The sequence below is a fragment of the Macaca nemestrina genome, chromosome 10 (genome assembly GCF_043159975.1).
Source record: "Macaca nemestrina isolate mMacNem1 chromosome 10, mMacNem.hap1, whole genome shotgun sequence".
Classification (NCBI taxonomy): Eukaryota; Metazoa; Chordata; class Mammalia; order Primates; family Cercopithecidae; genus Macaca; species Macaca nemestrina.
In genome coordinates, this window is record NC_092134.1 from 117,727,043 (window position 1) to 117,748,908 (window position 21,866).

A 21,866-nucleotide genomic window follows, 5' to 3' on the forward strand; every position below is an offset into this window, starting at 1 on the left:
TGTTTAGAACGTCCCTGGCCTCTACCCACTAGATGCCAGTAGCATTCCCCAAGTCATCACAATAAAAATATTTCCAGACACTCCCAAATGTCCCCCAGGGACAAAGTCACCCTCAGTTGTGAAGCACTGTGCTCATCCCACTTTAAAAGTGAAAACAATATTCTGTCAATGAATAAGAAGGCACATAGAGAGTGCTGCATGATCCTGATAAACATTCATGGCCCTGGAAAGAAATTAACGCTTCCGTAGTTTGAGGGTTTCCAAAATTACCTCTTTGCCAGTTCTTCCTCCTGGGTGTGATCTGTTATAGATTATGGAGGGCAGTACAGATGACTGGACTTGGGTTCTTACCTTTTTCCTGCTGCATTGTAGTTCTGTGATTTGGGGTCTAGTCAGAATTTTTCAGAGTTTTTTCTTTGTAAGAGAGGGATCAACCCTGTCCTACCTACCATAAAGCATCGCTGAAACTCAAATCAGATCGCTTAAGTAAAATGACTTGAAAAGCCCCGAGAGATCTATAATTTTTAGGACAAGAAAAAATGATTTTAAGAATTTCTTGAAATTTTAGAGCTTTCCTTGAAATAACTAGAAGAACCCTGGGGCATTACAAAAAAAAAAAAGATTTGAGAATCACTGTTTTTGAAGATGCCCTTTAGCCCCGCTGAGCTTGCGCTTCTGTTTTCTTCTGGGTTGCCATGTGCTGAGTAGCCATGACAGAAGGCACGGTTGAAGGAGTGGTGGAAAGGCTTGGCTGACAGCGGCAAGGAAGCAGCACTCAGTGTTCAAAAAGCACAAGTACTTTGTTCATGTTTCCTCTGTAGCCAAGTAGTATCTGTAAATTGAGTAGAGATTTTAAAGAGGAGAAAAAGTTAATAGTGTAAATTTTTCAAAAATGAATATTGCTGCTTTAAATAATCATATCCGACTTATTTTCTGATGTTATATATCTTTTATTAACTAAAAATACCTTGTAAGTTTTATTTAGCTTTCTTTTGGGTCAAATATGAATGTCTTTTCTCCATCTGATGCTATAACTTTTTTAAAAATGCAGAATTGCAACAAACTTTTCCCGCTTTTAAATATTTAGAGCCAACCTTTCCTGCCTGAAATGAGCATATCCACCTGAACTTCGAGGACTAGAATAATTTAGTCTCACTTAGGATGGGTCTTAAAGCTACATGACCCAATATCTAGTTTAGTTCAAAAATCCTATTCCCAGACCTCTGACAGATGGTTCTGTAGTCAGTCTCTGTTTGATCTTTTACCTTTCCTTGGTATGGTGTATGTCGGAATAAATTTACCAATGAGAAAACTGAGTCATAAATAGGTTAATTGACTGTGTCCAAGATCACTTGGATAAGTAACAAAGCCAGAGTGACCCATTCTTTCTGTATCCGCAGCCCTGCTTGTACCCTAAAACATTTGGTTGCCTTCAGTTTATTCCACTGCTGGATAGCTTATTTTAAAAAGTTATTTTTCATGATGTACTGACATGTGTGTCCCCATAATCCTGCCGTTAAAAACAAAAACAGGGCTAGACGCAGTGGCTCCCACCTGTAATCCCAGCGCTTTGGGAGGCTGAGGCAGGAATATCACTTGAGCCCAGGAGTTTGAAGTTGCAATGAGCTATGATGGTATCACTGCCCTCCAGCCTGGATGACAGAGTGAGACGTTGTCTCTAAAAAAATAAAAATTATATATTAAAAAAACTCTTGTTCTTTTATCTGGAGCATGAGACAATATATCTAGTCTTACTCTTCCAAATGACAACCCTTCAAATTGCTGATTGTACTTTATGACTGGCCCTCCCACGCTCTTAAATTTGATCTTTTTCAAACTGAGTGTATCTTCTCCTCCTAATAGCACCTGATTTAGCACAATTGTCATGCACACTATGCTCCGGGTTGATCTTTTCTGACTGTTGAATATCTGCCCAGTTCCCTACATACAGGATTGAAACCAGTTCTGGAACTCGTGTTTGAAATATTGCCTTACCATTGTTAGTTTTACCTGCATTTGATTGGACACTACAATTATTAACTGTATCCTCTTTTTCCCTTTTTTTTTTTTTACTGCCACATCCCATTTTTTGCTTGTATTGTGATTGTCAAAAATTACAAAGTCTTGTGAATTATGCTTAAAGCACATGTTTTCTTCTGTATTTTTTATATAGTAAGACTTTATGTTAAAGCAGGTTAAAGTTTCAGCTTGTGGATTAAGTCCATCATATCTATCTTAGTTTTTTTCATATTTTAAAATTTCCTTACAGATTCTAGTTCAAATTTGATAAGTATGTCTTCACCTAGCTATATGGTTACATAATTATTCAAGTGTTTTGGGTAAGACAAAATTGTAAATATTATTTTTATCTTTTCCCATTAATTATTAAGCACATGTCTGTTTCATGGAAATGTAATCTATATGTTTGATTCATCATCCCATAATTTTTCAAAATGTAATTTTGTAAGAGCCATTGAACATCAGTCATTTTTATGATATGTGTGTGTGTTTATTCCTAACACTGGAAGATCATGTTTTGTTAGAAATAAACAAATGACTGCATGTTAAACATGTTTTGTTTAAGATATAAACTTGGTTAACTAGTGGCTGCCACCTACTACTGGAAAAATGTATTTTCATGCCAGATTGAGCTACCTCCTTTAAATAGACTAGGCAGATTTCCGTGATGTTAGACACTAATGTAGAATTTCCAGAGCCAGTACAGTGCTGTTCTTCTTTCACTGGCCCATAGATTAAGACAAATCAAGTTTGAAAAGAATATCATTAAGCATTCAATAAAAGGTATAGAATACGAATAGATTGTTTATTGTCATGTAAAATAGACTGTACATGAAAACATGAATATTATATATGGGGAACCATACTTAAGGCATTGCAAATGTTGGACCAGCATACTGGACTTTATGCTGTTGAAAGGGTTCCATACTTTACGAAGTCTTGACCTGTTAATACTTCAAGGGAGCTCAGAATAAGGGATAAATGGTAGTTCTACCAACAGATAATAAAAAATAAAATAAAAATAGGAATCTATATGGTCACGGTCCAAGCAGGAAGTCAGAACCACTCTGATTATTTTCTTTCTTTTTTTTTTGAGACGGAATCTCACTCACCCTGTCGCCCAGCTGGAGTGCAATGGCTTGATCTCTACTCACTGCAACTTCCACCTCCCAGGTTCAAGGGTTCAAGCAATTCTTCTGCCTCAGCCTCTCAAGTAGCTGGAATTATAGGTGCCTGCCACCATGCCCAGTTAATTTTTGTATTTTTAGAAGAGACGGGGTTTCACCATGTTGGTCAGGCTGGTCTCGAACTCCCGACCTCAGGTGATCCACCCAACTGAGCCTCCCAAACTGCTGGGATTACAGGCGTGAGCCACTGTGCTCGGTCTGATTATTATCAAAAGGTGGTATATAATATTGGAAAAGTGTTACACATTGACAGTAAAAATTGTAAAAGAGCAGCTGGGCTTCAGGAACAGCAAAAAATTGCTACCACCTTTATACTGTGGAGACAAAGGGAGGAGGTGGGGTTACCAAGGTCACTGGACTGCAGCTGGAACCATGTGAGCCTGCCTGGCAGGAGGTAGACCAAGGACAGTCTGCTGCCTGAGATCCCTGGCAAAGCCAGGAAAGATGAGGGAGAAACTCAAATAGAAGAAGGTTCATAGATGTTGAAATTTGGATGTGGTTGATGAGCGTTTACCAGTATCTTTGTTTTTTTAAATATGTTTGTAATTGTCTATAATAAATGTTTAAAAAGTTAAAGACACACACACACACACACACACACACACACAAACAACGCGTGCCTCCCGCATTCTCCTTACACCTCCATCAGCTCTCCTCCCAGTAGTGGAACTCACCTGGAAGGTGACTGCTAGAGAAGCCTGAGAAACTTGACCTCCAGTGATCAGCCTACACCAGGGATCAGCAGAGCAGGGGATGGGCAAAGAAAGAACACGTCTAGGCCGGGCGCGGTGGCTCAAGCCTGTAATCCCAGCACTTTGGGAGGCCGAGACGGGCGGATCACGAGATCAGGAGATCGAGACCATCCTGGCTAACACGGTGAAACCCCGTCTCTACTAAAAAATACAAAAAAAAAAACTAGCCGGGCGAGGTGGCGGGCGCCTGTAGTCCCAGCTACTTGGGAGGCTGAGGCAGGAGAATGGTCTAAACCCGGGAGGCGGAGCTTGCAGTGAGCTGAGATCCGGCCACTGCACCCCAGCCTGGGCGACAGAGCAAGACTCTGTCTCAAAAAAAAAAAAAAAAAAAAAAAAAAAAAAGAAAGAACACGTCTAAGGCAGAGTGACTGGCAAGACCCTCGCCCAGGGCAAATGAGGCAGTGGTTCCCCTCCTGCTGTTCACACAAAATCTTCACTAGAATTTCCTGTTGTTCTCTAGGACTTTCTGAATCCCCCAAAGGTACCCTCTATTTAAATCTAATTTTGTGGGATTGGGGACAAACAATGTGACTATTTGACATAGCCCCAGCTGTGAAACCCATGGTGAGCCTTTGGACATTGCAGTGTCCATGTAACACAGCCGCACTTTTTACATACTTCCTGTTCACTTCCATTTACATGACTTCTACATAGCAGGGTCTATGAGTACTTAGAAATTTCAGACAAACTCTACTTTAGTTGGAATATTCATGGTTTTAGTTTGAATTACTTACCTTGCATAGAGAGTGAGCATTTGGGCAAGGAATGATTATAACTAAAACTTTGCCTGTTATAAATTAATGGCTTTTGGCACATATTGGTTGCATTTAGCTAATAATAAGAAAAAACATACCCAAGCTTTTATCTACACAGCCATAAAGATTGAAAACTGAAACAAAATAGAATGAAACCAGGAGTACCCTAGCTACGTAGTTACCTGAATTAACATGTAAGATACTGCTGTCGTGTGGGAATGCATCTTTATACTGATTTCGTATTAAAGAGTAGGTACTTGGTTCTTAAAAAGAGAGAGTTTAATATTAGCAATAACACTTTTCCAAGTAAGGAAACACTAAAGTCTTTTCAAGGGCTACCAGGTATGGTTGCGCAGGTGGCATATTTTTTGAATGGCCTCCCTCAAGGGGCCGTCTTTTTCTTACTCAGACAAAGGCACCCTGTGTTCAAGCAACAGTCCTGGCCTTCCAACACTGATATTACCAGGTGGAAAACATTGCTGGGAGAAGTTTTGTGACCTTCTCTAAAGAAGTCTGACTTTTAGGATCAATATCAGGATTCTAACAGATACCTGTGAAGACTTTCTTGGCTCTGAGCAAGACAGAAACACTTGCTGGTTTTAGATTTCAGGTTTGCCTATTTTCATTTAGCCAAGAATACTTTGTGTATTTATTTTTACAACATTGTGGGTAAATCTTGTTAATCCTTTGTGGAATAGTAAAACCTTTAATTACATTAAGATCAAGATGGGATCACGAAGTGTTGCACTAATGTACTAAGGTACATCTGTACTAACACACAAGTTAATATTTACGTATTTTACAGAAGCTAAAGTATTTTAATCACTTGGCCAAAGACACTCACATAAGCCCTGAATGTAGATGCTTAAAACGCAGTGTGATTTATTTATGCAAAGGTAAAGCTGTCTACACAGGTCAGAAGAAATTTTTCAACCGGGTCAACATGGATGGCTTTTAAAGAATGGATGGCAAGTATTAGCAGTAGTGATGCTTGCAGGTGCTGGCTTCAGATGGGGTCAAGACCCAGATCTAGCACTGCCCTAATTAACTTAACCTCCCTGCGCCTCAGCTCTAGGAAATGGGAGCAGCGCTAATAGTACCATCCTTCGAGGTTTTTGTGAAGATGAAGTGTAATGGATCTAAGTGTCAAGCACTTAGAATAGTGCTTGGTAAATAACACTAAAAAATCTCTTAAGACTCATTTATGATTTAAAAAAAATCAACTTTTTTGAGTTATGTATTGTTTTCCTGTTCAAATTGAGCAACACTTTTTTTTTTTTTTCTAGTTTTTCTTATGCTTCTTGCTTCTTGTGCCTGACATTATTCTCGCGTTGTTTTGAGATTAGGGTTTTTATTTTAAACATTTTGTAGATTGCTTTTTATTCCTTATATATTCCTCATTTACCCCTTTTCTTTGTGTTGCTAAAGATATCCCATTTATTGATCATGTATATTCCTTTTTTTTCTGAGGGAGGTGACATTAGGAAACAACAGCATAGGAAAATACTACGGAATTGAGATTTGGTTATGAGTCTCTGTAGCTCCTCTTAGTTTTAAAATTCTTTGAATCTCTGAAATTGAATATTCTTACAAATCTCTGAAATTGACAATCTGAAATTTGAGTAGGTGATGCCCCAATCCCATCGAGGAACACAGTTTTCCTCTTACTCTCTTTTTGGGAAGTGTGTGTTTATTCAACATGTGTATATTTTCTCCTTTCCCCATCTGGCGTCTGCTTTAGTACCAGCCTAGCTAGCTGTTCTGTGTCAAGAGTACTTTAGCCTTTTCATTATCAAAGAGAAAGAAATGAAATAATATAAAAAAGAAAATCCTTCCCCATCCCCCTCCTGCTTCACTTTTGTTGTTTCTGAGCAAGTTTCTTGCCATTTACCTTTGCATTTGCATTGCTTATTGATTGGCAATTTTAAAATTGTTTATTGTGCTCTTTTGTTTCACTGTTCAAGAGCTAAAACAAAAGCTACCAGGCCCTGCGAGGTACACATTTGCATGCGGTGAGCGTTGCCCAAGGAAAAAGTAATTGCTAATGCATATTTATGTGGCACAAATTTGCCATTTGTTTATGCATAAAATTATCAATAGTGCAGGGCGGCCCAGCCGTAGAAAATGGTGACCTTTTTAGCTTAATAAATAGAAATCAGCTGTTATTGTGAAGAGATCAGCCATTTATTCTGTGTTGAGGGACATTGCCGGGAAAATGCAGATTGGGGCTGGCAATATCATTAAATGGAAGGCCAATGACCCTTTCCGTAGAGTCTATTATACTTTATCTAATAGGGGATAAATGACTCTGGTTGGCAAATGGAATAAAGAACAACAGTTTTTTTTTTTTTTTTTTCCTTTTGGTAATTTTATAACCGTATAGATTTTAAGCCAGTAAAACTGAACAGGAAATCTCATGCTGACTTGTTGCTAGAATTCTCTCAAAAACTATCTGTTTTAAAGTTTTTTTCCTTATTCATTATTCTCTATTTCTGTTTGTACCCATGGAAACAAAAAGTAAGTCAGGTGATATTTTTCTAGGAGAAAAGTTCTTTCCTTAATTTTTTGGGTTTTTTTTTTTTTTTTTCTTTTCTCTTTCCTCACTCTCTCTCCCCCTCATATTTTAATCTTTGCAATGAAAATGAAGGTATCTTTGTGTTTGTACAGGGTTGCCCTATATTTGATATCATAAAAATACTAAATGTGGAAGAAGATATTCTCGAAATTTAAAAAAAGTTACCAATGTATTATGCTTTTTAGAAAAATTAAGCTTAATACTTTCTAAGTGATAAGAATGGCTTTTGATGTGGGCCCTTTGGTTTGGAGAATATTCTGTAAATATAAAACCCTCTCATAAGCATACTTTCTCAATATGTAAAACACCAAGCAGTAGTCACCTTTGGTGATTGTGTCCCTGCTGTGTCTGGTAAATAAAATACCTTTTGTCTTTCTGGGGCTTGTCTCTGTCCCTTTAATGTGGCTTCCTTGCACACTATGTCTATTTGGCTAATAGTGCTGTGGTATGTTAGTGAGCATTTCTGCCTCTTAGGAATTGTTATCCAGTTTTTTCAATCATGATAGAATTCACTATCAAGTGAAAGCTGCGTTTGTTTTGAAAATGGTATTATGTAATATTTGATCCACTTAAAATTTTACATAATAGACGTTAAGTTATGAAACAAGATGATAAAACAGAGACCCATAAAAGCACCTCAGAACATGGCTAACATCTTTGAAGCTACCTGCGCGCTCCTCCCTGACTGTGTTTCTTAACACAATTTCACGGTACCGTGTTGAAAGTTTCCACAGTAGTGGTTTTGCAGCCACCAATCTTTCCCTCGTGCTGCCCTTTAGTATGACAGTGCATTCTGCAGCATGTCACTGAAGTGACTGAGTAAGCTTTTACTGGCAGAAATGGGTCTGTCGTTCCTTTTTAAAGTAGAGGGTGTAAATAGGATTCAGACACTAGGGTACATTAGTCCATAAAATGAATATATTTTTTATGTCATTTGTAAGGTATTGATTTTAGGTCCATTAGATTCACAGTCCCTAGTGGGAGAAAAAAACAATGATTTAATGGGTAGGTTGGAAATTCCAGAAGGAAGAGCAGCAGTGATTAACCCCTTCTTTCTCAACTCCCTGCCTGTGTAATATAGTATCTTCTAGAAGTTGAGACAAGAACCCTGGGAGAAAGGGACAGAACGCTTATCATCTGTCTCCCCTGCAGTTTACAGAGGGTCAGAAAACAAATTTCAGCTCAGTTATTTCTGTGTCTCTGAATGTGATAGAACAGATCACTCAGGGTTAATAAAAGTTGTCAAAATTATTTTTTTAGATGGGAGTTTTTAAGTTGATGAATTTGTTTTATTTTTACAAAGTTCAGAGTGTATTTATTTATTTTGAGAGTCTTAACAACTTAAGATATTATTTAGGGACCTTACAGGATATGAAGGAATTGAGCTTAGCTTTTTTTTTTAACATTTTTTTTTTCTCTCAACTCTAAGAAAGGAAAGTTCCTTGTGGTATCATGCCAGTTACAATCTTTCTTAAGCGAGTTTTAAGTGATATTAGCAATATTGGCGATCTTAGTAATTTTTAAAGTAGGTTGTTTCCTGTTCTATAAATACATAGAAAATTATTAGTTTATACAACCTCTTTTCTGATAAAAGAAAGACTGAACTATCATTTCACTGCTATGTAATTAAATTTGGGTGCAGAGTACTTATAATAATTCTAGTCAATTTCATACACCTAATGTTACTACCACCTAAAAAGAATTATCTCTCAGGCTGCTTTGCCAGCTACATCTTCATTCTTGTATCTAAAAAAATCCTAATTATAATTTAGGTAGGAAATGTTTTTAAAATTCCAATTATATTTCCCATCTTTTGCCATAGTGATATGTTGTCATTGAAGAAAAATATGCCAACTGCAATCTGGTTACCTCAAAACTTGACCTGACATAAAGATGATGGTATCAACAGACATTTTTAGAACTTCATATTTTAATTCAAGTTTTTCATGTTCTATAATAAACATATAAAAATACAAGCTCCCTCTTGTGGGTAAAATTACCACCTGTGAATTTCTGTGTCACCCAAATATATGATATGATAAAATTTCACTGTTTCACTTAGTAAACACAATTGTGGTAGTCTCTTTACATTTGGGCAGATGAGACAATTCAATTAACTGAAAAAAAAAAGTGGAGTTTGTGGTATTTTTTTCTAAGTAAAATTTTTTATGGAAATACATTTTTAAAACTCCACTGACTCTATATAGACAGTCTTTATTTTACTTCAGCAGCATACTTTCCCATGTTGAAAGTTCTTTTGTTATTGTTTTGGTTGGCTTTTGTTTGTTTGCTTTTTTGAGGTGGGGTCTCATTTTGGTGCCCAGGCTGAAGTGCTGGTGATGCAACCACAGCTTACTGCAGTCTCAACCTCCTGGGCTCAAGCGATCCTCTCGCTCGTCTCACCTCAGTCTCTCAAGTAGCTGGGACTACAGATGCACGCCACCATGCTTAGCTAATTTTTAAATATTTTGTAGAACTAGAGTCTCGGTGTTGCCCATGCTAGTCTTGAACTCCTGGGTTCAAGTACTACTTTTGCTCCAGCCTCCCAGAGTGCTGGGATTACAGGCGTGAGTCATCATACCCAGCCTGATGTTCAGAGTTTTTAATGATAATATTTTTCTCATTGTCGAATATTCTTCAATGAAGTAATGAGTAAACTAATGAAGTAATGTGGATTCTTCTCTTTGTCAACATTGTGGCATTTGAATTTCTGTGCTTCTTAACAGAAGTTCTGATTTTGGAATGGAGTAAAATGCTTCGATACCAGGCATGCTCCAGGAAGGTATAGTATGGTAATAAAACTATTCAAATACAGTAAACCTTGTGATCAAAACTGAATAATCAGTGATGATATAAAAATGAACACCAAGACATTACTCAATTTCCCTTGAATTGGACTGATAGTAGAGCGACTGAGCCAGAACCAACGCTGTGGCTCCTCCCTTGTACAGGTTCCTTGCTTTCATAAGTCTGATTCTTGGGAATCTCAACAGATTGTCAGGGCCAATTTTTGTCTAGCTTAGGAAAATTGGTAACAAAGCCAGAATTTTATTCACTCATGACAGTGGCAAGAGCACTTTCTGAAGTTGAGCTGAGCAGGGCAATCAGAGAAATACATAGCAGGGATGGAATGAAATGAAAAACAGCTGAACATTTAACAAATAACTGTGTTGACCATTGCTATTATATGTTTGAATGGGCTCAAAGAAGAGACCTAAGAGGACACCTGACGATGCCTCATGAATCATTTCAAGCAACAAGAATCTACCTTGGTGTAGCCTGTCCTAAAGCATTTGCAGGATATTTACATTAAAATTGAACCACAACAACTTCTGAGTTTTTAGATTAATTGTGGTGGCTTTATAATGCCAAGATAATGCCCCTTCTTCCATAAACCATAATTTTATTACATTTATAAATGTAAATTTACATTTACATATATATTTAATGGTTTATGTATCAATTTACATATATAAATGTAAATTTCTTTTGAAAACCTTACACATCTTCTACTTTCAAGAGTCATATGTTGATATTTACTAAATAAAACAATGCACTGTTAATGGTCTACTTTTATTTTTCCAGCTTTCCTCTTGCTGATGACATGATTCCTGTTTGAATCTGTTGACAAGATTCTGAAAGCCGAACAGAGAATTCTGGCACTGCAGTGGGTAGGAAAAAGGTATATTCATAAAACACATAATATACACTTTTGAAAAATTGATAACTATGCTATTTCACAAAAATGGAAGTTTATATGGTTTCTCTTATTTTTAATTTATAAGTAAAAATATATAAAACATATACATAAAAAAGTAGAGTACATAGTCTTTTATATTCAGATGACAACTGGCTTTTTAATTATAATTTTGAGACTCATTATGATGGTAATGTCTCTAAACTGGCAGATGATAGCAACATTTCTTTTCTTTTCATTTTCTTAATGAGATACACTTTTTCTGAAGTTGTGAAAGCTTTTTTCTCCACTGAAAAATGTTTTTTGGAACATTTGTTGCTACTTTTCTGTTGTTGCTTCAAAATAAATATTTGGGATTACAATGGATAGGTCACATATTTTAGAAAATTTCTATAGGCTATTAAGTATTCCGGGGTATGATTCCGTTAATACATACAAAAATGTAGTATTGCTGAAGCCAGACAAATATTTTCTAATTTACTGGCAGAAACATTCCATGGGCATCTATCTGTGTGTGCATGAAATCCCTGTTTGTCTTTTCAATAGTGTTATACTCTTGGGAACAGGCACTGAAAGTTTGACCACAGATCTAGAGCCGAAAATCGTTTTCTAATTTATTGATTGACTAGTCATCATGCGGGCAACTGCAGTAAAAGGATGAAGGGAAGGAATTCTGTTGTTCGGGAGAAGTTTGTCACCAGTAAGATTGAAAGGGAAATCTCCTTTTGTTGATACCTAAAAAGAATAATGAAATAGTGTTTGTCTTGCATAATGACTTAAAGCTCATTTGTTCAGAAATCTGCTCTTACAGTATTATGACTTATGTTCCCACCATTTCAAGATGCAAGTATATGTGTGAAAACCCTTAGAATTAATGGTAGTGGTTACCTCTTTTACAAACAAAATTGTTAAAATCCCAATAATATTATTAAAATACTTATAACTCAGGCTTCATATATTCACAGACAAATGAAACAATATAATATAGAAGAAAACAGAGCGAATAATGGATTTTTATGCTAACAAAAGTGGAATAAATCACAACAAAATTATTCCAAACAAAAATTCTATAGGTTTACAGGCAAAAATACCAATATAAATAAAATTAAAAGGCAAGTGACAAACTGAGACTGCTACTTCTAATAAGTATGGCAAACATCAAATGTAAAGAGCAGTTATAAGAAAGACACTAATATCTTAATTTAAAATATAATGAGATATAAGAACAAGTAGTTAATAAGGAATATAACTGTAATATAAAAACTAATAAAAGGAATGCAAAGTTATGCCTCACTTATCTAACTACGGGAAAGTAATTTGGAATATTATAACAAGAGTGTAAAGAGATGGACATTTTCAATAATTCTGGGAAAACCTTATATTTGTTCAACTTTCCAGGAAGGAATTTGACCACTTCTGTTAACAGCCTTAAATGCTTTCAAAGCATTCTATGCAACATTCCCATGCTATTAGTTTGGAAGATATTTGGTTGCAAGTGATCCAGATCCAACATAACCATTTAAACAAGATAAAATTTTATATTTCTTTTAAGTCAATTTTCATATATTTGTAAGTGGAAGAATTTGAGATAGATTTAACTGTTCAGCAGTAGAGCAGTGGCTAGATAAATTTGAACACGTTTATGTGATGGGATATTCTGCAACCAGAATGAAATGAGTATTTCATTTGATATTTAAAATTTGATATTTGATATTTAAAATTCTTTTCTAAAGAATTTTAAAGGATATAAAATTATGCATAATGCAATGTTAAATTAAAAAATCGGAGTCTACACTAAAGATATAATGTGTTTCCAAGTTTGTGGGTACATACTTACACACCTGTATGCATGTATATATCTCCACATGTGCCTATATATTAGAAACACAGAAAAATTAATAGAAAAAATAATAAACACATCAAGTATAATTAACTCTGGATATGGACTCATGAGAAGTTTTAATTTTCTTCATAGTTTACAGGGTTTTTAAATAGTAAGTATAATTTAATATTAAAAATTGAGAAATATAAAAGGTATGGATTTTCAGAAGGTATACATAAGTTGCTAAGTGCCTCTGTTTGTTACGATACTGTATATATATATCTCTCTGTTCAAGGAGAGTTGAAACAGCCCAGCACCCATCCTTTTGGTTATTTTTTTCCCAAAGTCGGGTTGAAATGAGGATTCCTGCTCAGTAGATCCATACAACCACTTAGACATCTTGATCATATTGCAGCCTGACTGCCTCTTTTAGTTTAGGGCAGTTCAAGGTACCGTGCTGCAGTTCAGTGGCACTGGGTAAACACATGAAGGCTTCTGGTATGCATGCCTATTTCAAAGGCACAAAGCAAAACTTGTGTGTAAGTGGAAGAGGTTGAATACTGCAGTTCTGGATTAAGATTTTTTTTTAAAGTATTATGTTACCTTAGAATATTAGAAGAGTGAGAATGTAACTCTAAGATGAGTGAAAAATCACAATTTGATAGCAATGTGAGAAAATATTTGTGGAAATGACAGTGAAAGCCTTTTTTTCCCCCTTTCAAAACCTAAACTGACTTAACTCTTTGAACTTGTAAGAGAAGCATGATGTGTAGGAGCATAGACCTTGGAGACAGATTGTTTGGGTCTGTCTCCTAATTATACCACTTATACCTGTTTACTGTTGGTTTGTTCCTTAACTGCTATTGCTCAGACTTCTCATGTGTCAAAGATAAATAATAATGGAAAACATACCATGCAAATAGTTACTACGTGGACACTGGTGTGACTAGTGTTTAAAGTTCATTAAGCAAAATAGACTTTAAAGCCCAAACCATTACTAGAGAGAGTCACTTTATAAATGATTCAAGTTTCAATTCAGTAGGAAGACAGAATAATTTTAAATCTCAATGCCCCTAATAACATCATCTTGAAGTGTATTAAGGAATAATTGATAGAACAACAAGAGAAATAAACAACTGTATAATAGCAGTGATATTAATTCACTTGTCTTAGTAATTGATACAATAAAATAGAAAAATTGGTGAGGATTTAGTTGAATGGCAAGATTAAGAAACATGTTATAGATATGTGTGGAACATTGCATACAACTGTAAAATTTACATTATTTTCAAGCAGATAAGAGACAATGATAAACATTGACCATATTCTAAGTCACTGAATAGCTCATTAAATTACGCCCCAACCATTTTCCAAGAATTAAAATTGTACCACAATGAAATTAAGCTGCAAACAAAAATAGAGCTAGGAATATAGTTTCACAATTAAAAAGAAATCACGGGCCGGGCTCGGTAGCTCAAGCCTGTAATCCCAGCACTTTGGGAGGCCGAGGCGGGCGAATCATGAGGTTAGGAGATCGAGACCATCCTGGCTAACACGGTGAAACCCCGTCTCTACTACAAATACAAGAAAATTAGCCGGGCGTGGTGGCGGGCGCCTGTAGTCCCAGCTGCTGGGGAGGCTGAGGCAGGAGAATGGCGTGAACCCGGGAGGCGGAGCTTGCAGTGAGCCGAGATCGCGCCACTGCACTCCAGCCTGGGCCACAGAGCAAGACTCCGTCTCAAAAAAAAAAAAAAAAAAAAAAAAAAAAAGAAATCACAATGGAAATTAGAAAGTTTTTAGACTAAACAATAATAGATATCCTACATATAACAATTGTAGAATGCATATAAGAAGTGTTTACTGGGAAATTTATAACCTAAAGGAATATATTATAAAAACAAAGGGCAAAAATTAATAGGCCAATAATTCCTCTCAAGAAGTTATAAAACAACAAAATAAACTCAGTGTAGTAGAAGGAAGGAGTTAATTAAAGTAAGAACAAAATTAACAAGGTGGAAAACAGTCATGTAACAAAGAGGACTAAGAAAGCCAAAAAACTGATTGTTGGAAAAGGTGAATAAACGTTTCAAACCTCTGATGAGACTGAGCTACAATGCAAGAAAAATGGGCAGATTACCAATATCAGTATTGAAAAAGGAGACACTACAACAGATATGTATAATGCCAAAATTTGCTGAAAAGAAATAGAGAACTTGAATAGTTCTATAACTGTAAAGGAAATTTAATTCAGTAATCAAAAATCATCCTATAAAACAAAAGCAAAAATCTTGACCAAGATGATTTTGCAGGCAAATTCAAGGAAGAAATAAGTTTAACCTTTTTTTTTCTTTCTTTTTTTTTTTTTTGAGACCGAGTCTCACTGGGTGGCCCAGGCTAGAGTACAGTGGCCTGATCTTGACTCACTGCAACCTCTGCCTCGCAGGTTCACGTGATTCTTGTGCCTCAGCCTCCCAAGTAGCTGGTATTATAGGCTCATGTCACCATCCTTGGCTAATTTCTTGTATACTTTTAGTAGAGATGGGGTTTTACTATGTTGGCCAGGCTGGTCTCAAATTTCTGACCTCAAGTGATTCACCTGCCTTGGCCTCCCAAAGTCTGGGATTACAGGCGTGAGCCGCTGCACCCAGCCGAAGTCTAATCTTACATAATTTTTTATTTTCAAAAGATAGAAGAGGTTACAATCTGAATTCATTTAATAATTATCATATAATTTTCATACCAAAGCTGATGAGAATAGTATGAAAAAGGACTTACAGGCCAATTCCTCTTGTGATTATAAGTGGAAATATCCTCAACAGAATATTAGCAATTCAAATTTGGCAATATATAAAAATAATCGTTTAATCATTTAATAAAAAATTATGGCCAAGTTGATTTATTCCAGAAATACAAGGTTTGATAATATGTAAAAAAATAAACAATTTAATACAGATTAAAACAAAGTATCATATGATCATTTCAATAAATGCAGGGCAAGCATTTAATGAAATTCAACATCTATTTCTTGTATTTAAAATTTTTTGGAAAACTAAAAGCAGGGAGGAACTTCCTTAATGTGATATAAAATACATACAGCAAAGATAAATTGTAACAGTAAAATGTTAAAGGCTTTCCTTCTGTCTTCAAGAACAAGACAAGGATATTTGCTATCACCCCTGCTATTTAGTATTTTTCTAGAAATGCTAGTCAATGCAGTAAAGAAAGATAAGGAAATAAAGTTACTAGGATTGAAAAAGAAACAACCATTGTTATTGGCACACGATATGAGTTAATAAGACAATTTTGCAAGACTGATACATATAATATAATATAAGGTACAGTGTTTCTATGTATCAGCATCGTTTTTTTTCCAGTTTCTGGTAATAAGAGATGCGCAATATTTCTATGGGGAAAATTGTGAAACATTATTAAGTAATATTTTCTAAGGCTGATATGAATGATGAGATATACCATATTCAGGCACTGAAAAGATCCAGTATTGTAAAGATGTCACTTTCTCCCTTATTGATTTATAAGTACCATGCCATCACAATAAATATGCTGTTTTTGTCTTTGTTTCTTGTTATCTGTACTCTGTGTGTGTGTGTGAGAGGGAAAGAAAGAGGGAGAAATGTCACAAGTTGATTCTAAAATGCCAAAGACAAAAGATAGTCAAGATACTCTTTATAAAGGAGCAATGTGTAGGAAGACTTGCCCTACAGATATTATTAAGCTCTGTTAATTCAGAAAGTGTGACATTCCTGCATGGATAGACAAGTAGGCAAATGAGAGACAATAGAGAACTCAGACTCTTGCAAATATGGATACTTTATTTCTAATAAAGGCAGTCCTTTAAAGTAGTAGAGAAATAAATTTTCAATATGTGGATACTGAGAAAATTGATTTTCTATGTAAAAAATAAGATTGGATCTCTACTTCACATCACACAGAAAAATCAACTTTAGTTGGCCCAAACCTAAGTGTGAGGGACAGAACAATATTGAGAGACTCTAAGATTATAACCTGGGAATATGACTTAGGAGTAGAGAAGGGTTCTTTAAGCCATAAAAGCACACAACACATTTTCTCCTTGTTGTTTATCAGAAAACACCATAAAAAGAGTGAAAAACGGGACCTAGAGTAATAGAATAAATTTCCAAAACATCATTGATGAGGTTGGTATCCAGAATTGATTTTTAAAAAACTACAAATCATTGATAAAGTTCACACAATCCAGTAGAAAAAGGCAAAAGAAGAAATCCAAATGGACAATAATTTGATAATGTTCAATATATGAAATAATGTCTAAGACATGAAAAAATCCTTAATCTCAGTAGTAGCCAGGAGATACAACATAAACTCATAATGAGATTCCACTACCCATGCCTCAGAATAGAGAAAAGTAAAAAGTCTAGCAGTTCAAAGCATTGACAAGGTTGGAGAGCAACAGCAACACTCATCTAGGGCTTGTTGGGATGTAAGTTGGAACAGCTACTCTTAGATACAGTACCTAGTAAAGTTGAAGTTTGTAGCCCTTGCTTAAGCAATAGCAACTCTATTATTCCTAGAGATAAATATCCTAGAGAAATATGCGCATATATGTGTCAGAAGACGTCTACAAGATGGGTTACAGGAGAAATATTTGTATTTGCCAAAAATCTGGAAATAATTCAGCTGTAATCAGCAAGTTGGAAAATTATAGAACAATCGTACAATGACATGTGAAGTATTGAAAATGGAAGAATCTTAGTGCTGTAATGAATATTAGCTGGAAAAATCAAGACACATCAGAGAACACACAGGATGATTCCAGCAAACTAAATTATATCATTTAGGAATGCACTGTAGATAGGAAGACTAAAGAAAAGCAAGAAATACCAGTGTAGAGTGCTGATATCTAGGAATGAGGAAAGAGGTTGAGGTCAGGGTGGAGAATTTGTGTCCAGGAACACTTCTAACTCAAGAGAGAGTGCCAGTAATGACCTGTGTGGTGCTTCCATGGGCATGTGCTTTATTACTATGTGTTAAACTGAACATATTTTCTATATATATCTCATGATAGATAAATGTTAAAATAATAGAGCAAATAATTGATAGATTTTATTAATTTTTTAAGTGGTGTTTTATGCTTTAAGTGGGAGAAATATCCTGGCAAATAGTGTAAATTAAATGGAGACATCTTTCAAAATTAAGTAAAATAATTGAAGATCTTATAAAGAGTTCCCCACATTAGACTGGGCATGGTGGCTTACACCTGTAATCCCAGCACTTTGGGAGGCTGATGCAGGTGGATCACGAGATCAGGAGTTCAACACCAGCCTGGCCAAGATGGTGAAACCCCGTCTCTACTAAAAATATACAAAAATTAGCCAGGCATGGTGGTGGGTGCCTGTAATCCCAGCCACTTGGGAGGCTGAGGCAAAGAATTGCTTGAACCCGGGAGGTGGAAGTTGCAGTGAGCCGAGATCTCGCCACTGCACTCCAGCCTGGATGACAAAGCGAGACTCCATCTCAGAAAAAGAAAAAGAGTTCCCAACATTAGAAATGAAGAAAAATAGCATAGTAAAATGAGCATTTATTCTGTCCAGTATTCTGGAAAAGAATACCAGGCTGGGCATGGCGGCTCATGCCAGTAATTCCAGCATTTTGGGAGAGCGAGGCGGGAAGATGCCTTGAGCTCAGGAGTTCGAGATCAGCCTGGGTGACATAGGAAGACCTTGTCTCTTTAAAAAAAAAAAAAAAAAAAAAAAAAATTGCGTGGTGGTAGATGCCTGTATTCCCAGCTACTCTGGAGGCTGAGTCAGTAGAATACCTTTAGCCCAGGAGTTCAGGGCTGCAGTGAGTCGTGTTCATGCCAGCTGGGTCACAAAGCAAGACCTTGTCTCAGAAATAATAATAATAATTAAAAAAATAAAGAAATGTAATAGACGATAGTAGGCATAGAAGGGTATTAGACTGAATGGAATACAAATGTTTTGAGAACTCTAAAGTTACAGCTGTTTACATATATTTTGAGTACTTCTCTGTGTTAAAAATCCTTTCCAATAAATCAATAATAGTCACAAAAATGCTTAGTTGATCACCAGATTATATCCTGAATTGACCAAAACCAACACAACAAAATAAGAAACTTCACATAGGTATTATAAATCCAAGAGTTTATGAAGTTAAATTGAGGATAATGATTAGTTATACCATTGGTGTCAGTATATTTTTGTTTTGCTTATCTCTTTCTATGTTAACATTCTTTTAAAATGTCACTGCATTTATAGTTATTTGCTTTAACCATTTAGCCACTTAATAATTTGTGATCCTAAGTGGTTGTCATTTGTACACGCCTTTTGGTCACCTTTCTCTTTTACTTGCAAATAAGCAAGCTCTTTGCTTTAACTATTTATCAAATCCAATCACTTTTTTTTCCTCAGTCACCCTAATCTACAAAGTAAAACACTTTATTGCTTGAAAAAGGAAAATAATCCCAATATACTGTAAATTGTCAAGTGAGTTCTATATAATTAAAGATTACCCTGCAATATACAATTTTTAAGGCATTTATCCCGACAGGGTTCACTGGCCTTTGAGAATGAGCCACTTTGTTGACAAATCTATCATCTAAATTGTGCAACATTAATGAGAACTCTGAACAGCACACTCTTACATTTTAATGGGGATGGCAGTTAAAAAATATGCACACACCAAAACAAAATACTGAATATGACTGAAATTGATTTTTAAAAGGTCTGCCACCTGTAGATAAAAATGTGCATTACTCTGAACACATAATAATTAACAAGAATGAAAGACCTTGGCCAAATCTGATGACCCTCTGAAATAAAAATCCTGGTTGTTACTTTAGTAAAGAAGGCACATATTTTAGGTTGCACAAATAAAGGCTCCTGAGGCTACATACCTGTGCCCCTAATTGTTCCTGCTTTACAATTTCATCCCCATTTCTCTTGTAACGTATGGTAGAATTGATTCCTGAAAGTAGTCTTTGGATGTACATCCTTTGTTTCTTAATAATTCATTGTGTGATCATATATCTTCTGAAAGGTATAACATTTCTGTTGTTGTCTATTTCTATTTCTCATTGTCTTTCAGAACCTTTATAAATCATTGTAAATTGTCTCTTATTGTACACCTAAATCTCTTGAGTAAGACTCCTTTTGCTAATATACTTTCAGCTTAGTCTTACCAAGATAATGAAACATTTTCGGTAAAACGCCATGCAAAGCAGGCTAAAGGAATACTTAAATCTAATGCTACCATACCCTTATAATTTTTTTCTTAACACAGCATTATTTGTTTAAATGCCTGATTATACTTGATTGTCTTCGTGCTCTACATACAAATATTTTATCTGAATAAGTTAGCATAAAATTATTAGATGTATTTTCTGGGTGTTTCAAGTGTATGTACATATAATTCACTGGGAAAGTTTTACTAGCACACTTTTGAATTACAGAGTTAATTTCAAAAGGTACATCAATTTAAGTAACATAATGCCATCTCAGTAGAAATGCTCCATTTTCCTGATCTTGGAACTAGATATCGCTACTTGAGTAGCCAATAGTGATCCACTTGACGCAGCCCTCAAACTGTAGCCTGGCAGAATATAATGGTCGTATGTACAGTTTTCTTGGCTATGGCTTTTCAGTTTCCTCTTTGGTTAAAAATATGTGCGAATCTCTCAAAAGTTATGGGACAATTTGGGTTTGATTACTTTTTAAAAGTCAGATGACAAAATCTGCTCCTTAATAATATAACAACAATTGCTTAAGCATCATTCTGTTGTCCAGCAATTATTTGTAATGAAGAGGATTTTTACTTCCAAATAAAATAATACATGAACTTTTGACTAAAAGCCTTTAACATAATATATGTGAGCAAGCAATTGCTTATTGTTTGTGTTTCTTTAGAAAGACAAAGAAGTTGTTCTAACAAGAATAATTTAAGTAAAAACCATGAATGCAAACTGTTTTCATAGTACTTTCTGCAAAGTTAGATTACAGAAATTCTAGATTATACATCTTCTCAGTGGAAGTGTTGCCCACAGTCACATTCTGTAAATGCAAATGTATTTTGCATACATAAGTGAGGTTGAAGTGCTGAGATTAATTGTTAAATGAATATAAAAATATTCCCTAATTCATAATTACAAATTGTGTTTTGTATTTTCTTACATAATGCTCATATCTGTGCATCTTTTAGATAATTTGTGAAGAGTAACTTACATTTTATGAGTCATTGGTGTTTTATGATATTCTATGATATAACAAAATATAAACATGATGTTTGGACTATAATTGGGGGATATAACTCCCCTCATAACATGGTAAGGTTTTTGTTTGTTTGCTTTCTTTTCTTTTGTGTGTTTTCTTTTTGAGACAGGGTCTTGCTCTGTTGCCCAGGCTGGAGTGCAGTGATGCCATCTTGGCTCACTGCAACCTTGACCTCCTGGGCTCAAGTGTTCCTCCCACCTCAGCCTCCTGAGTAGCACAAGTGTTATCCTAGGCATTTCAAATCTTTGTGACAGAAATGGTTTCAAGGCAGATGTGTATTTAGAAAAAAGTTACAATTTTATACTATTACCAATATGAATTCTAGAAGGATTAGAGATTTAAATTCTTATCAAAAGAAACCATAAAAATACTAAGAGACAGTGTTGGTGAATAGAAGTAGGAGGAGGATTGAAAGTCCTTTTAAAGCATTACACCAAAGGCAATAATCACCAAAGAAAAATTGTGATAGGTTTGATCACATAAATGAAAAAGCTTCTTTGCATCTTAAATGATAAGACTGACAGACAAATGGAAATCTAAGATATATATTTGCAGTACCGTAGGTGGAACAACATAAATTGCCATTTTTGTTAAAACTGGTCAACTATTGGCATTTTCCTATGTTCAAAAGATGCAATTAGGATATCATTTAAACTGCTTACAAATTAATAGAAACAAATAATAGAAATAATTAATAAGAGGAGGAAGTCAAATGAAGAATAAACATAAAATGTTTGATTTCTATAAATCATTAAATAATTCAACTTAAATTGAGAT

At 35.3% G+C, this 21,866-nt stretch overlaps 1 protein-coding gene across 19 annotated transcripts in view; it reads left to right on the forward strand.

Moving 5' to 3' along the window:
- The window catches only part of LOC105492120 (SRY-box transcription factor 5), a 1,036,234-nt gene that overhangs the window by 273,647 nt on the left and 740,721 nt on the right, over positions 1-21,866 (forward strand). For all 19 annotated transcript variants that reach the window (XM_071070598.1, XM_071070600.1, XM_011759036.3 and 16 more), the window contains one exon: positions 10,874-10,970. The gene's annotated coding sequence lies outside the window, so the exon portion shown is untranslated. The remainder of the gene's footprint in view (positions 1-10,873; positions 10,971-21,866) is intronic.